We start from the raw sequence: 17,211 nt of genomic DNA on the forward strand, positions 1-17,211 counted from the left end.
TGAATTAAACACACGTGTTTACTTTTCTATTCTGACCTCTTTTCACACTCTTCCTGCCTGGCAAGACTTCATCTCATAGATACATTAATAATTTATGACAGGCTTCTGCATCTTTCTCATGGCTTAGCTTGGCTGTCTGGCCACAAGTCAATGACTGATGACAGTTAGCATGGCCTTCACTGTATTGGGGCCATGGAACGGGGTAGCTCCTAGGGTGCTGCAGCTCGAACTTTACAGAGGGATCTAGAATGAGTGAGAAACGCTGCCCATGGCCCTCCTCATTCAGACCACATTTATTAAGGCTTTATTTATTATATTTATAGAACACTCAAGAATTAAATTCGGCACCCAGCTGTCAGATTCTGAGCCAAGGAATCAGACTTCTCCCTGGGGCAAGGAGGAATAAACAGGTGGCCCCAACTGTCCTTTGGGACAGGAGCTTGGAGGGTAGACCTCCCAGGTGCGTGGCCGTCCTCTCCCTGCCTGGACCACAGATGGGACACCACGAGCTTTAACATCCATGCCATGTGCTCAGTCTGCCCTGAGCAGCCCCTGGTGGGGCTGGGATCCCCAGGCTGCATCTACTTCCTCAGCTACCAAGGCCTCCAGGCCCTCCATCCTGTCCTCAGCACTGGTCCCTCTCCAGACTCAGGGCATGGTAAGTTATCCAGAGTAGCTCTTCCCAGAGCACTTTATTCCAGACCACCTTTCCAGTGTTGGCCAAAGTGTCATCCACCTGGCAATTTACTTAACGTAATTTCCCTCCTTTTTTTTTTTTTTTTTTAGATGGAGTCTCACTCTGTCACCCAGGCTAGAATGCAGTGGTGCAGCTCACCGCAGCTTCAAACTCCTGGGCTCAAGGGATCCTCCCACCTCAGCCTCCCAAATAGCTAGGATTACAGGTGCCTGACACCATGCCTGGCTACTCTTTCTTAATTGATGTTTTAAAATGTAAATACATTTATTTTGAGAAGAAACTTTATATATCACTCCCTTAAATGGAAAGCCATTCATTACAAATCACCATCATGATTATAATGGTGAAAATAAACATAATGGAAAAAAACAATGTTATTAAATTCCAGCCAGATGCATTTGCTGCTTTCCCTTTCCTCAAAAGGGAGGGTCATAGATGTCAGAGAGACTTTAAAGACTAACCCCATGGGAGATTTCCTCCTCCAAGTCTGTAATTAGAAAGGCTGAAAGGGAAATAAAGAGTATGCACAACTTCCTCATCATGTAATATAGTGGTATATAATGCCAAGTCAATGACCACCTAAATCAATTTTGCATAGTTTCGTGTATGTGCCCCGGACTTTGGAAACACTGATCCAGAGAAAGGACAAAGGGGGTGGGCACTGTGTCCCCTGACAAGACCAAGCCTGGGGACGGTGACTGCTCAGCAGCCTGGGGTTACGTCCTAGACACGAGACCCCCATTTCAGGGGCTCCCCAGTACGCTGGGAAGTCCCTGGATTTTCCCAGTGAGCCCTGAGATTGGAGGGCACCCGAGCTCACGTCCCTCGATTCTGCTCTGGGAAACTGGGCCCCTGCAGCCTGGGGAGGAGAAGGAACCTTGAGGAGGGGTGAGGTGGGTGTGGACTTTGAGAACTAGCTCTGGTCCTAACTTGCTGCGGAGTCTTGGTCAAGTTCCTTCCTTTCTCTGGCCCTAGTTTCCTTCCTGGAAAACTGGGTAAATGGAACACTAAGGACCCAGCCTAAACATGCTTGTACTTTATGTATGTTCCTTGAGGCTTTACAGGTTATGGAGCAGGGCATCTGGCGGTATGGAGCAGAGATCCAGCCACTAGACACTTAGCCCTAGGAAGGGCACTGTATCAACCCCAGCCGGCATCCTGTCGTATAGAATCATGGACCCTGGAGTCAGGCAGACGCGGGTTCTGAATTGCATCTCTGCATGGCCCCAGGGTGGTTTCTTTGCCTGCATGCTAGAGATAAAAATCCCCAACTCGCCAAAGTGTACAAGTTAACGTAGATGATGCATCTGAAAATAGCCTAACAAAATGCAGTGCTCAGAAATGTTAGCTTATAAATGCTCTACGGCACAACCAAAGATAATCCCTTGCCTATGTGAATACAGGACTTGGTGGTTAACATAGTGCTGTTTGCACAATGAGCTCCGTCACCCACATGGCGACCTCATTTTATAGGTGAGGAAACTGATGTTTAGCGAGGCTAAGAGACCTGTCAGGACTAGAGCTTGGGTCTCCCAGCCAGCAGGCCGGTGCTTTTTCCATTGTGTGGGAGTTGCCTGGCTTGTTTCTAGCCGGCTGTCCTGTGGGCTGGCTCTATTCTAATATAGGGTTTCTCCCCTAGATGCCAACTCCTAGCCTTGCAGCCTCACCACTGAATCTAGGAACAGCCCTGAGGGACCTCTGAAGTCCTAGGGACCCTGGAAGTCTTCTTAGCAACAGATGGGATCAAGTGTGGCTGCCTCCCTCATCATGGCACACCCTCATGGGGTTTGCCTGGGGGTTGCCCTGCACCCTGGGGCCAGGAGGAAGGCAAAATTAAAGAGGCACCATGAGCCAGGGGAGAGCTTGCTGGGCAGGAGGCTCCATATTTTGTTTTGTTTTCTTTTTTTTTTTTTCTTTTTGAGATGGAGTTTCGGTCTGTTACCCAAGCTGGAGCGCAATGGTGCGATCTCGGCTCACTGCAACCTCTGCCTCCCAGGTTCCAGCGATTCTCCTGCCTCAGCCTCCCAAGTAAGGGGACCACAGGCACCCACCACCATGCCCTGCTAATTTTTTTGTATTTTTAATAGAGACGGGGTTTCACCATTTTGGCAAGGCTGGTCTCAAATTCCTGACCTCAGGTGATCCACTCGCCCGCCTCAGCCTCCCAAAATGCTGGGATTACAGGCGTGAGCCACTGTGCCCGGCCTAGGCTCCATATTTTCATATTCATTCAGTACCTGCTGAGTACCAGGCCCTGTGCTGGCACTGCCATAGGACATGAAGGTTTGCCCTTGAACAGTTTATAGTGTTGTGGTAAGACACACCAGCACCAACCTAGGATAGGTGTGGCAACAGGTGCAATCCAGTGACAGCTGCAACCACCACCCATTACTGGGGACTTAATGTTCTCCAAGCACCAGCTATGCGTATGCTGTTCCACCTTGACATCATGAGGACAATCACCCCTTTTTTATGGGTGGGGAAACTGAGGCTTAGAAAGTTATGTATTTTGTCCCAGGTTGGTGGCTAATGCTGAATTTAAATCCAGGTCATGATATGTCATCACTGGGGGAAGCTGGCTGATGGGTACACAGGATTTCTCTTCGCTACTTTGGCAACTTCTTACGAGTCCATAGTTTGAAAATAAGAAGTTAAGGGGGAAAAAAAGATTTCAGCTCTTTCTGGTGGCTCACACCTGTAATCCCAGCACGTTGGGAGGCCAAAGTGGGAGGATCGCTTGAGTCCAAGAGTTCCAGACCAGCCTAGGCAACATAGTGTGACCCCCATGTTTATAAAAAATTAAAAAGTTAGCCAGGTGTGAGATTCATGCCTGTAGTCTCAGCTACTCGGGAGGCTGAGGCAGAGAATGACTTGAGCCCAGGAGGTTGAGGCTGCAGTGAGCCATGATCTCACCACTGCACACCAGCCTGGACAATAGAGCAAGACCTTGTCTCAAAAAAAAAAAAGTATTTCAGAAAGAAGGACCCATTTGAAGGCCGGGTGCAGTGGCTCACGCCTGTAATCCCAACACTTTGGGAGGTCAAGGAGGGCGGATCACTTGAGGTCAGGAGTCCGAGACCAGCCTGGCCAACATGGCGAAATCCCGTCTCTAGTAAAGAAATACAAAAATTAGCCGGGTGTGGTTCGGGGGATGGGGGGCACCTGTAATCCCAGCTACTCGGAAGGCTGAGGGAAGAGAATCGCCTGAACTCGGGAGGCGGAGGTTACAGTGAGCCGAGATCACACCACTGCACGTCAGCCTGTGCAACAGAGTGAGACTCTGTTTCAAAATAATTAATTAATTAATCAAATTAAAAGAAAGAAAGACCCATTTGAGCAGAAACCTGGAGGTGGGACAGCTTACGAGGGGCCGGCTGAGGGGAGGTGCTGACCAGCCAGTCCTGCTGGTCCTGTTGGTCATGTTGGGTGGGCAGGACTGAAATTCCCAAAGGAGCTGAGGTCCAGGCTCTTTTCTGCCTCCTGACCCAGACTGGTGTGCCATGAGGATTCAATGAGCGCCAAGCACAGGGACTGGCCCACGGAAGGTGCGCCACAAAATGTACATTTCCAAGTGTTAGGCAGGCAGTACAAGATCATGTCCTCCAGGGCAGCACTCTGCAAATACGTAAACCTGCCTTTTCCTCATCACAGCCCTAGGAGGTATGCGCTACTATTTGATACTTCCATTTTACTGAGTAAGTTACAGGCTCAGAGAGATAAAGTGACTTTTCCTAGATTGCACCACTAATAGATGACAGATACTTGGTTTGACCTCATGACTCCAAATCCGGTGCTTTTTTCCCAGCCCGGGAATTGGGTAAGGTTTGGGCCAGGGACCCCTCCCCGGGGACCCCTCCCCACCTCAAGACTCCTGCAGGAAAGGTCCGCCCTTCCTCCAGGGACTTTTCACCTCACCCACCATCAGCTGGGCTGTCATGGAACTTTATGGAGCCTGAGCTCTCCTCCTTCAGGCTGAGTGGCCATGCCCAGCCTTCGTTTCCCTGGCTGTAAAGCAGGGCCAACGGGAGCTCAGGGCTGTGTGGGGCTCCCTAGATGTTGGCGGTGACATGCTTGGAGAAATGCCAGGCTCCTTAGGGTGTTAGGAGAGACCTGTGGCCACAGTTGCTGCTCCGACTGGGGCTGGGTGGGCGCTGCCAGGGACAACAGTGGGAGGCAGAGGGAAGCCCAGGTTCCCACCCTCCATTTTGTGGGCTCCTGCAGCCCGCACTCCTTCTGCCTGAAAATGGCGGCTGAGAGAGGCCAGGAGGCAGGAGGCAGGGCTGAGGAGGAAGCTCTGGGGCTGGGTCTCTGGTCCCTGGGAGATGCTGAGAGATAGGGAGATGGCCCTGTCATAGGAATGTGGTCCCCTGTTTTCCCTTGTATGGGAGGGTGCCCCTGGGTCTCCACCGTGTGCTACGGGGTGGGGGCACACTCAAAAGTCCGGCCAATAAGTGTCCAGGCCACCCCCAATCTCCATCAGGACCCTGAGCTGGGCTGAGGTCTCCAGGAGGTGCCAGCAGATGCCCGGGTTGGGGGGGAGGTCTGTGCATGGGGCTGGGGACAGCAGATGCCTGGGTTGGGGGGGGGGTCTGTGCATGGGGCTGGGGACCAGGGTAATGTGGGGACACAGGCTGTAAGAGTGACGAGCGGCCTCGGGGCTAGGGGCTTCTTGGGGTGTCTTGGGGGTCCCATCTGAGGACCCCACTTCTGACTTGGAGTCATGTACTGAGCCCTGTGGCAGGGAGAACGCAGAGATGAAGTCACTGTGTCCTCAGAGTCAGATGCAAAGCCAAGCATGACCCTGTTCATTTTACAGAAGGACAGAATGACGCCCAGAGAGCTTAAGTAACGCTGCCAGTGGCTGACAGAGCTGGGAACAGAGTCACTTCTGGTCACTGGGGTTTGGAGGGAGGATTTTTATCTGCACTTCAGTACCCTTTCTGCTAGGGTGTTCACCTCTTTCAGGAGGGGTGCCTGGGAGCAGGCGGGCGGGGGGAGACAGAGCTGAGGAAGCCCCCCCAGGCCTGGAGGAGGCCCGTTCCCCACTCCACTTGGTGTGCTCTCGTTTTCCCTCCCTCCCTCCTTCAACCAAACTAAAGGATGCACAGTTGCCAAATGGATTCAGCTCCTTGGAGAAATATGTTGCTTTGCCGGGATGGGATTCTAGTAATATGACAGTGTCTGAGCTGGAAGAAACCCCAGCAAGCTGCCAGCCATCTCCTGTTTGTCAGAGGAGGAAAGCGAGGTGCGAAGTAGGGAAGGACATGCCCCAGGGTCTTGGAGCAAGGCTGAGAAGCCCAGTCTGCAGGGACTCTTTCCAGGGCCTCTTCCCACGCTGCCCAGCAGGGCATGGCGGGGCCTGTGTGAACCAGGCACAGGCTTAACTCCCCACCCCCACCCCTACAGAGAATGCAGGGGACTGCTATGGCCCAATGTGGCCTGACATGGTCTGACATGAACACAGGTGACCCTGGGCAGTGACATGCTGGCTTCATGCAGCCACTCTGCCCAGCCCCTCCAATGGCTCCTCCAGTCCTCAGGCTCTGCCTGCTTTTTGTTTTTTTACTTAACTTTTTTGTTTGTTTGTTTTTTGACGGAGTCTCACTCTTGTTGCCCAGGTTGGAGTGCAGTGGTGTGATCTTGGCTCACTGCAACCTCCACCTCCCACGTTCAAGCGATTCTCGGGCCTCAGCCTCCCGAGTAGCTGGGACTACAGTCTCATACCACCAGGCTAGTTTTTGTATTTTTAGTAGAGACAGGGTTTCATCATGTTGGTCAGGCTGGTCTTGAGCTCCTGATCTCAAGTGATCCTCCTGCCTCAGCCTCCCAAAATGCTGGGATTACAGACGCAAGCCACTGCACCTGGCCTGTTTTTTCACTTAACTTTTAATTTCAGCCTAATTTCAGACTTACTGAGAAGTTGCAAGAACAATACAAAGAATTTCCACATGCTTTTCCCCCAGACTCTCCAACTGCTAACAATTTTCCACATTTGCTTTATTATTTCCTCTCAATGTGTCTGTTTTTCTATTGCTTTCCCCGCAAACTGTTTGAGAGAAGGTTGTGATGTCCCTTTCTCCTAAATACCCCAATGTGTGTTTTTTTGTTTGTTTGTTTTTTTTACATACGGACATTTTCTTACATAACCACAGTACACTTATCAAAACCAGACAATTAATACTGATACAATTCTATTGGATAATTGACAGAATTTATTCAGATTTTGCCAATGGTTCCAATAATATCTTCTAAGACAAAAGAAAATTTTGTTTAATATGCCGTGTTTAATTCTCGTCTCTCTATTCTCCTTGAATCTGGAATGATTTCTCAGATTTTCTTTCTCTTTCATGACATTGATCTTTTTGAAGCATAGAAGCAGTTATTCTGTAAAATGGCCTTGTTTGATGGTTCTTCATGGTTCAATTTAAGTCATGCCTGTTTGGCAGGAATATCACAGAAGCAAGTTTTGTCCTTCCCAGTGAATCATATCAGGAGGCACGTGGGCTCTCCATGTCCCCTCTCCAGTGGTCTAACTTGCTTGGCTAAGGTGTTGTCTGCTAGATTTCTCTGCTGTAAAGATAATTTCCTCCTTTGTAATTAACGTGTATCTTGTGGGTAGATTCTTTGAGAATACGTAAATATCTTAATCTTCCTCAAAACTTTGCCCACTAGTTGTAACATTATTGTTGATTCTTGCCGGAATCAGGTATTATAAGGATGGTTACCTGGTGGTGATATTATAATTCCACCATTCCTTCTTCATTAATAATTGCTGACTCGGCTCTCTTTGCTGCCTCAGTGGGAGGGAGGCAGGTGGCTCAGTGCATGGCAGGCTGGTACTAATGAGGCCAAGGTTTGAGCTCCCTTTACACTGTGCCTCTGTTGGCTGCTGTCTTGCCCCGCCTCGGATATTGGAGTCTGGGTCAGCACCTCTCCACCTTAGGGCCAGTTCTCCCTCTGTCTTTACAATTTTGCCATTCATTTGTTGAGCTACTATTATGTGTTAGGCACTTTTTTTCAGCCACTGAGGATACGGACAAAGTCCCCGTCTTCAAGAAGCTTCTATTCTAATAGGGAAAATAGACCAAAAACATAAACACATTTTTAAAATAGTATCATTTCAGAGAGGGATATGTGCACCAAGGGAAATCAGGCAAAGTAAGGGGACTGAGAGTGGTTACAATGGAGACACAGGCAGAACCTCGGAGGGGATATAGACCTGAGTGATGAGATGAGCTGGGAATGCTGAGATCAAGGAGAGGACATTCCTGGCAGGGGGAGGAGCAGGGGCGGAGGCCCTGAGGCAGGAATGAGATTGATTTCAGACTGATGGGAGAGTGAAGGAGATGGAGTTGGAGAGGCTGGCAGGGCTTGAGGGCATAGATCATAGGGTTTGGAATTAATCCAAGGGAAATGGGAGCTCATCAGAGAGTTTTAGGTGTGGAAGGATGTGATTTAATTTGCCCTTCCTGCATATACAATTACTTAAGTATTCTTTACATCAACTCCTTTTTTTCTTCTTTTTTTAAACAAAGATATGGAACGCTTCACGAATTCACGTGTCATACCCGTACAGGGGTCATTCTAATCTTCTCTGTATCATTCCAGTTTTAGTATATGTACTGCCAAAGCTTGCACCCACTCTTTTTTTTTTTTTTTTTTTTTTTTTTTGAGACTGAGTTTCGCTCTTATTGCTCGGGCTGGAGTGTAATGGTGCCATCTTGGCTTACTGCAACCTCTGCCTCCCGGGTTGAAGTGATTCTCCTGCCTCAGCCTTCCAAGTAGCTGGGATTACAGGCATGCACCACTATTGCCTGGCTAATTTTTGTATTTTTAGTAGAGACGGGATTTCACCATGTTAGCCAGGCTGGTCTCGAACTCCTGGCCTCAGGTGATTCGCCCGTCTCAGCCTCCCAGAGTGTTGGGATTACAGGTATGAGCCACTGCACCCGGCCACCCTCTCCTTTTTTAAACTTAAGTTTATCTGAACTTAGAAATCTTCTATCACTATCACGTATCTCAAACCAATACTACTTAAGTAAATAGAATATATCTATATAAACAAATAAAACACTGAAAACAAAAGTGTCATTAAATAGCCTGCCGTCCAAGCCTGAGCTGTCTCTCCATTCGTTAAAAAGTGTTAGGTGGCTAGGCACAGTGGCTGATGCCTGTCATGCCGGCACTTTGGGAGGCCAATACAGGCAGGTTGCTTGAGCCCAGGAGTTCAAGAGCATCCTGGGCAACATTGCAAGTCCGCATCTCTGCAAAAATAAAATTAAAAAAAAAGTGTTAGGTGTTAAAGACTGAGTAGCAGCACAATGAGACTTTCTCCTTAATGCAGTCAGGACAGAAAAATTGGAAAAGGAATAATTTGTTTACTGCATGATTCAATTCCATTTAATCTTATATGTTAAATTGTCTTTCTGACTCAAACCTGATTTGAGAAGCATTTTGCTAACTGGTGGAAGGATTTGACAGGCCCAGCCCACCCATTTAACCATGGAGAAACTGAAGCCTTGGAACGGGGCAAGGACTTACCCAAGGTCCTGATAATGGCTGCTCTCCATTCTACTCACCCTCGGTATGACTCCCACCCAATGCTAGCTGAAAATTCAGATGTGATGTAAACATTAGTCATCCTTATTGTAAAAACGTTATAACAACCACATTAGAAGGAATGCAAAGAGAGAAAAGAAGTCTCAGCCAGCACCTTCTCACAACACGACTGTTCGTTCTTGAAGGAGGAAGTTTTTGAGTCTGTGGAGCGTCACAGGACTTCAGTCTCACCAGCAGGAAGGTGGGTGTGCTGATGGGCGCCGAGCTGGTGTTGATCCACACTTGTCAGGTGGCTCAGAGCCCAGCCTCGACTCCAGGCTCCACCGTTTCCCGCATGACCTTGGGCAAGTTCCCAAAGCTCTCTGAGGTAAAATGGGTGTGGCCATGTCACTCTTCAGCTTTTGCGCTCTAGGTAGATGCTAAAGCCTTTCCTGAAGATCTCTATGGAACTTTTAATCACCTGTGTATGTGGGGGCTGCCTCAGCCCTAACCGTGTCAACATAGTGTTGAAATTCAGTTCCGAGAAACACTTGTGGGTTTGTAGACTCTACGGCATCTGGAAGTGAAAGAGGGACACATCTCTCCCTCTCACGGGTTCCTTCCCCCGCTCTCAAGGCCCCTAATCCAGAATGCCCTAGAAGCTCTTCTCAGCTCCCACCTTCTGCCCTGGAGGCAGCTTTTATTGCAGGTACACCTGTGGTTTAGTTTACTAGAATTGCTGCAACAAACTGAGTGGCCAGGGCAACAGAAATGTATTGTCTCTCCCTGGCGCCGTGGCGAACACCTGTAATCCCTGCACTTTGGGAGGCTGAAGCGGGCAGATCACCTGAGGTCAGGAGTTCAAGACCAGCCTGGCCAACATGGTGAAATCCTGTCTCTACTAAAAATACAAAAATTAGTCAGGTGAGGTGGCATGTGCCTGTAATCCCAGCTACTCAGGAGGCTTAGGCAGGGGAATCGCTTGAACCTGGGAGGCAGAGGTTGCAGTGAGCCGAGATGTCACCACTGCGCTCCAGCCTGGGCAACAGTGCGAGACTCTATCTCAAAACAAAACAGAACAAAACAAAAAAACCCAGAAATGTATTGTCTCACAGTTCTGGAGGCTCAAAGTCCAAGATCAAGGAGTCAGTGGGACTGGTTCCTTCTGAGGGCTGGAAGAGAGAAACTGTTCTCTTCTGAGCTGCTGGTGGCTTGCTGGCAATCTTGGGCATTTCTTGACTTATAGAAACATTGCCCCAATCTCCGCCTTATCTTAAAACGGTGTTCTCCTTATGTGCATGTGCCTGTGTCCAAATTTCCCCCTTCTGTGAGGACAACAGTCGTATTGAATTGGGGCCTGCCCTGATGGCCTCATGCTAACTTGATTGCCTCTATAAAGACCCTATTTCCAAATAAGGTCACATTCTGGGGTACTGGAAATTAGGACTGTTTTAAGAGGAGGAGAACAATTCAACAACTCATAGCAATGTATGTAGTGTGTGTAGGGCGTGTGTGTGTACATGTATGTATGTGTGTGTGGTGTGTGTGTATAGTGTGGGGGGGTATGGAGAAAGAGGTGGGTCACTGCCCTACTTGATCTCTCCTCCTAGCCCACTCATCCTCTGGAGAGATGCAAGTTAGATCTCTCAGGTTATTTGGCAAAGGCCTGGAAAGAGGTATCTTTCCATCGATTTCTTACCCCTGAGAACTCCTACTCATCCTCTAAAACCCTTCCCAATTGTCCCCTGTTCCTTGGAGTCAGTTATTCCCTCCTAACTCTGTTTTTTTTCCAGAGTACTTTGTTCCAAGCCCGAGGATAGCATTTATAACTGATCATAATCAACTACGAATGCATCTGTATCCTCCACCAGAGCATGGGGCCTGGCCCAGAGCCTAGCTGAGAGAATGGAATGAATGAGTGGCATCTCCCTGACTAAGGGTTAAGATAGATGGGAACGCAGAAGGACTTTGAGCCACCCCAGAAGCATCCTATAAGTGACTTGTGGAGAGGAGTAGGGGACAATCGTATGGGCTGATAGCTGAGAGTATGAGATCAGATGTAGAGAGACCGGAAGTCTGGCTCCACCTCTTAGTAACTGTGGCCTTGGGCGAGTCATTTCATGCTGCGGAGCCTCAGTTTTCTCATCTGGAAAACAGCCTTCACAGGCTTCTCATGGAGATGAATAAGAGAGTGCGTGCTGTGTACATAAAGCTGGGGCACACGGTGGGTATTCAGATGTTACCTTCCTTCCAGGGAACCCATATTTTTTTCCTGAATTTGAATTCCTGAATCCAGTGGGACTCTGAGCCACATAGATCCACGTGGCCATTGGCCACTGTCAGCCCCCAGCTGTTAAGGACACAAGGTGGCCACAAAGCATCAGTCTGAACATCCCCGGTGCCTCCCCCAGCTTCTCTTTGAACCTGGATTTATTTAAAGAGAGGAGGTGAGTGGTAGGTGAGGAGGGGGCTGTTGTTAGGACATGGATGGGCACAAAACATGTGTCTGGTGAGCGTAGCTGCCAGGGCCAGTCCCTGACGCCCCAAGGAGACTTTCTGGTCCCAGCCCAGCCTACAATCCCACCTGCTCGGGAGAGGCTGTGTTTCCTTCCAAGGATGGATGCCGATGATGTCTGATGGCTTCTGGATGTCTGATCTCAAGGGGGCCTTCTCTTAGGGGGCTTTAGGCCACGCTGGAAAGGTCTCAGCATCACCCCCCAGAGCTGGGAGGATTTTCACCCCTTGCCCACACACAAGCTTTATTCACCCTAAAACTGCTTCTGCTGCAGCTCTGGGAGACCTAGAACCAGGGCCCCTCCTGAAAGCCAGTGGGTGGGGGCAGGCCCCCTGGAAAATCGCTGAGAGCTCAGCAGTTTCAGCCTTCACTCCCCTCCTCCAGCCTGCAGAAACCTAGCCCAGCCTTTGCACAGAGGGCCATGCTCTGGGGAATTCTATTCTTGAATTTCATACCTTGAGTGTCTAGCCTGGCCCACCAGCTTCTGTCCCACCTCCAGGAGTTTGCTGGAGCTGTGCCCTCTCCCTAGAATGCCTTCTTAACTCTTGCTACTTGTTGAGGGCACCTGAGGAGTAGAAAGAGTGAATCTGGGGAACAAATTCAAATTTGGATTTGAATTCTGGCTCTATCAATGTCAGGCTATGTGACCATGAGCTAGGAACTTAATTTCTCTGAGCCTCTTTGTCTGTAAAATGGGTTTCATAACAGCATCTCCTCACAAGGTAGCCATGAGGCAATGTCTGCAAAGCACTCGGCACAGAGGAAGCACTCGGCACAGAGGAAGTCCTCGGGAAATGTGGATCTGCTCCCCTTGCCTCAGCGAAATGCTTCTTGACCTTCAAGTCCTGGCCCAAAGGGCACCTCCCCGGCAATACCTTCCTGGACTCACTCACCAGCCCCACCACTTGCAGAGCAGCCCTGTCCCTCCTCCAGGTTCCTCGAGCATGTCTCCTGCCTCTGCGCCTACCTCAAAGAGACAAGATTCAAGTCAGCTCTTAATACCTGGCCTCCAGGGTGGACCACGGGCTCTATTACCTTTACTTTACACGGCAGAGCACAGCATGGCTCAAGAAATGCTGGGGGAGGTGAAGTGAGCTCTAGGGACTTCCATTAATAATAAGAGTAACTAGAATTTGTTGAGCATTCCCAGCACACCCTGAGGTGTTTATCCAAGCCCAGGAGACCCTCTTTCTGGGTTCAAATCCCTGCTCTGCGTCTTAGGGGCTCTATTATCCCAGAAAGTTCCTTGTCTCTTGAATCCTATATTTCCCCACCTGCACGGTAGTGATAATAACAGTGCTTACTTCAGAGCATTGTTAAGGAGATTCGATAATTTAAAACTATAAAAACCCATGGCTTTCTTACCCAGAGAAGGGCACGAGAATCACTGGCAGTGTGCATTGATATGACTCGGACAATTTACAAAGGTTTTTCATATATGCTTTTATTTTAAACTTTTTTGTTTTTATTTTGTTTTGTTTTATTTTGCTAAAATTGTATTTAGTAAAAATAGTACAGAATTTAGAAAATACAAAAAAAAGAAAAATTTAAAAATTTACCAATAGCTACCTTCAAAGATAACTGTTGTTACTAGCCTCTTGTAGAATCTTCCAGACATTTTGTTAGAGAGGAATATTGCAAACACACAGAAATGTACCGAGAATGAGGTTTGTTTATTTGTTTGTTTGTTTTTGAGATGGAGTCTCGTTCTGTCACCCAGGCTGGAGTGCAGTGGTGCAATGTTGGCTCACTGCGACCTCCTCCTCCTGGGTTCAAGTGATTCTCCTGCCTCAGCCTCCCAAGTAGCTGGGACTACAGGCACACACCACCACACCCAGCTAATTTTTATATTTTCAGTAGACGCGGGGTTTCACCATGTTGATCACGCTGGTCTTGAACTCCTGACCTCAAGGGATCCACTTGCCTTGGCCTTCCAAAGTGCTGGGATTACAGGCGTGAGCCCCCACACCTGGACTAAGAATGTTTTAATGAACCCAATGCGTCCTCACCACCCAGACTTAGAAAATCTTTACACTTTTGCCATATTTGCTCAGATCTATATTAATAAGAAAGAAAAGCATACAGATACTGTTGAAATAATTCTTATCCTTTCCTCCCTAGAACACACACTCCAAAGTGTGGTGTGTGTACCCTTTTCTCCCACATTTTTATACTCCTATTACACAAAAAATGTCTCCATACACAATGGATGGTGTTGAGACATGTACTATATTTTATATAAATTGTACCCTACTGGACATATTGTTCTGCAACTTATTGTACTTTTCTCCTTGTTTTCAAAATCTAACCAAGTGGGTAGATATGCATCTAGTTCATTCCTTCAACGGAATAATCCAGCCTATGATACAATACAGTCTGTTTATTTCCAGCTGATGGATGGTTAGATTACTTCTAATTTTCTTCTGTTACAAACAGTTCTGCAGAAAATATCCCTGCACACATCTGCATGTGAACAATTTTTTCTATAATTTATACAAAAGGGTATAGCTTTCAGATCAAGGTATGAGCCTCCCGAAATCTATGAGGTATCATCAGCCATTTCCTTTTCTTTCTCTCTTTTCTTTTCTTTTTTTCTTTCTTTTCTTTTCTTTTATTTTTATTTTTTATTTTTTTGAGACAGAGTTTCGCTCTTGTTGTCCAGGCTGGAGTGCAATGGCTCAATCTCGGCTCACCACAACCTCCACCTCCTGGGTTCAAGCCATTCTCCTGCCTCAGCCTCTCGAGTAGCTGGGATTGCAGGCATGCGCCACCATGCCTGGCTAATTGTTTTGTATTTTTAGTAGAGACAGGGCTTCTCCATGTTGGTCAGGCTGGTCTTGAACTCCCCACCTCAGGTGATGCGCCCACCTCGGCCTCCCAAAGTACTGGGATTACAGGTGTGAGCCCCACGTTTGGCCTCATCAGCCATTTTTCTATGCACTATATCCATAAGGCTATGATCATCCTGAATATGTTGTTTTTCATCTGTTTTTTCCATCTATGATACATATATGCACACATATTCATCTTTCACGTATTTGCAGGTATAGTCATTGATTCCACAAGATCTTGGGCGTTTGCTGTGGACCAGGTATTGGGGGTTTTTTTGGTAATCTTTCCTTAGCCCTGTGAGATTTTCGTTTCATTTTGTTTTCATTTTAGAGGTGGAATCTCACCCTGTTGCCCAGGCTGGAGTGCGGTGATGATCATAGCTCAGTGCAACCTCGAACTCCTGGGCTCAAGTGATCCTCCTGCCTCAGCCTCCTCAGTAACTAGAATTACAAGCATGTGTCCAGCTAATTTATTTATTTATTTATTCATATATATATATGAGAGAGAGAGAGAGAGAGAGAAAGGGTCTCACTCTGTCGCCCAGGCTGGAGTGCAGTGGCACCATCTTGCCTCACTGCAGCCTCAAACTCCTCGGCCCAAGTGATCCAACCTCAGCCTCTCGACTAGCTGGGACCACGGGTGCGCACCACCATGCCCAGCTAATTTTTTGCATTTTGGTAGAGACAAGGTTTTGCCTTGTTGCCTAAGCTGGTCTCAAATTCCTGTGCTCAAGCAATCCACCCACCTTGGCCTCCCAAAGTGCTGGGATTACAGCGTGAGCCACAGCACCCAGCCTCATTTTTTATTTTTAAATTTATTTTGTAGAGATAGGGTCTCACTATGTTGCCCAGGCCGTTCTCAAACTCCTGGCCTCAAGTGATCCTCCTGCCTCAGCCATTGAAAGTGCTGGGATTACAAGCGTGGACCACTGTGCCCAGCTTGTAAGGCTTTTTTCTTTTTTTTTTATAACTATGAGGTGAGGGAGGCAAGTGGGGCATATGAAGAGATTTGCCCAAGGTCACGCTATAGTTAAGGAGGAAGCTGGGTTTCTAACCCAGGCATGTTTAATTTCAATCCAGTGTTCTTTCTGATGCCTATGATGTGGTAGGTGGTTTTTTCCCACCCAAGACCTACTGAACGGGAATTCTAAAAGACGGACCTGAGGGCCGGGCGCCATGGCTCACACCTGTAATCCCAGCACTTTGGGAGGCCAAGGCGAGCAGACCACCTGAGGTCAGGAGTTCAAGACCAGCCTGGCCAACATGTTTCTACTAAAAATACAAAAATTAGCTAGGCAAGGTGACGTGCACCTGTAATCCCAGCTATTAGGGGGACCGAGGCCAGAGAATCGCTAGAACTTGGGAGGCAGAAGTTGCAGTGAACCAAGATCGCGCCACTACACTCCAGCCTCGGCGACAGGGTGAGACTCCGTCTCCAAAAATAAAAAAATTAAAACAAATTAAAATTAAAATTAAAGTAAATAAATAAATAAATAAAAGAAGCACCTGACCATTCTGCTCCTCCTCTCAGTGGTCTAAAGTCTGGCGGGGGATCAAGAAGATCGGGCTGGTGACATGCCAGTGTTTCTGGCCTGCTGTGCTCTCTTGGAGCCAAATCCCTACTCTTATCCCTTGGGATTTTACTGAGCTGCTTGCAACCCTCCATGAGACCTTCTCATTTTACCACCTGGTACCTGGAAAGAAGGCACGGTCTGGCATGGGAGCCTGAGCCAGCCTTGGAGCCAGGACCCCAGGAGCCTTTTCTTTTAGAGGAACTCCTGTTACCACAGCAACTACAGCCCACATCTCCTCTCTAGGAACACTGGATGTTTGCAGAGCCGGGGAAGGATGCAGCCAAGTTGTGAGTCTGCAGCAGCTCAGATAAGGTTCACAAGAAAGACGAGGAGTGAGGTGGAGAGAATGCAGCCTTCAGAGAACCAGAATCACCCCCTTGCAGAAAAGAAGGCTAAGTAGCTGTCAGAGTCATCTTTCTGCCTGGGATGGAATGTAGAATCAATAACCAGCTGCCATCTCATAGCTACCAAGGGCCAAATGAGAGAAAAGGGATGAAAGCCTCAGGATGGAGGATAATAGCAGCAACAGCTGCCATATACCACATCCTGCGCGTTTTATGTAGATCACCCACCCGTGCACCCTTCTTCTGTTTGGCTCATTTATCATGCCCAGTGCCAGGTTAAAGATGAAACCTAGCTGGGCTCAGCGACTTTCCCTAGGTCACACAGCCAGTGATCAGCAGAGATGGGTTTAGATCACTGTTCTATCTGTCCCCAGAGTCCCTGTCTAAGTCATGAAAGACGAATTTCCTGAGAATGGAGGCTGTTACCCAGATGAATTGGTGCCTGGGATCTCCTGCTCCCTCAATCATCCCGCTCACACTCATCTCCCTCATATCATAGCTGCCCCAGTTCCCAGCATATGCAACAAGTTCAGCAGATGTTCATGGAACTGAATGCAGGCTGGCAACAGACTCATTTCTCAGCTTTCAGGAGAATGTGGCTCACGCCCTCTCACTTTCTTGGGAGAGGAGGGGGAGTCCCAGCGATTGAACATACCTCAAAGCCTATTAAGTTGTGTTGATCTTATCTTTAAGTTTTTTACAGAGGAGAGTA

General features: G+C 48.2%; 1 protein-coding gene and 1 non-coding gene across 4 annotated transcripts in view; one reads left to right on the forward strand and one right to left on the reverse strand.

Moving 5' to 3' along the window:
* CD6 (CD6 molecule) overlaps nucleotides 1-17,211 on the forward strand; it is a 49,211-nt gene that overhangs the window by 5,209 nt on the left and 26,791 nt on the right. The window lies entirely within an intron of this gene.
* On the reverse strand, nucleotides 8,229-8,335 carry LOC115834886. Its single transcript, XR_004029885.1, has one exon. It is a non-coding gene; the product is annotated as a U6 spliceosomal RNA (small nuclear RNA).

This window comes from Nomascus leucogenys, chromosome 4, assembly GCF_006542625.1.
Source record: "Nomascus leucogenys isolate Asia chromosome 4, Asia_NLE_v1, whole genome shotgun sequence".
Lineage (NCBI taxonomy): Eukaryota > Metazoa > Chordata > Mammalia > Primates > Hylobatidae > Nomascus > Nomascus leucogenys.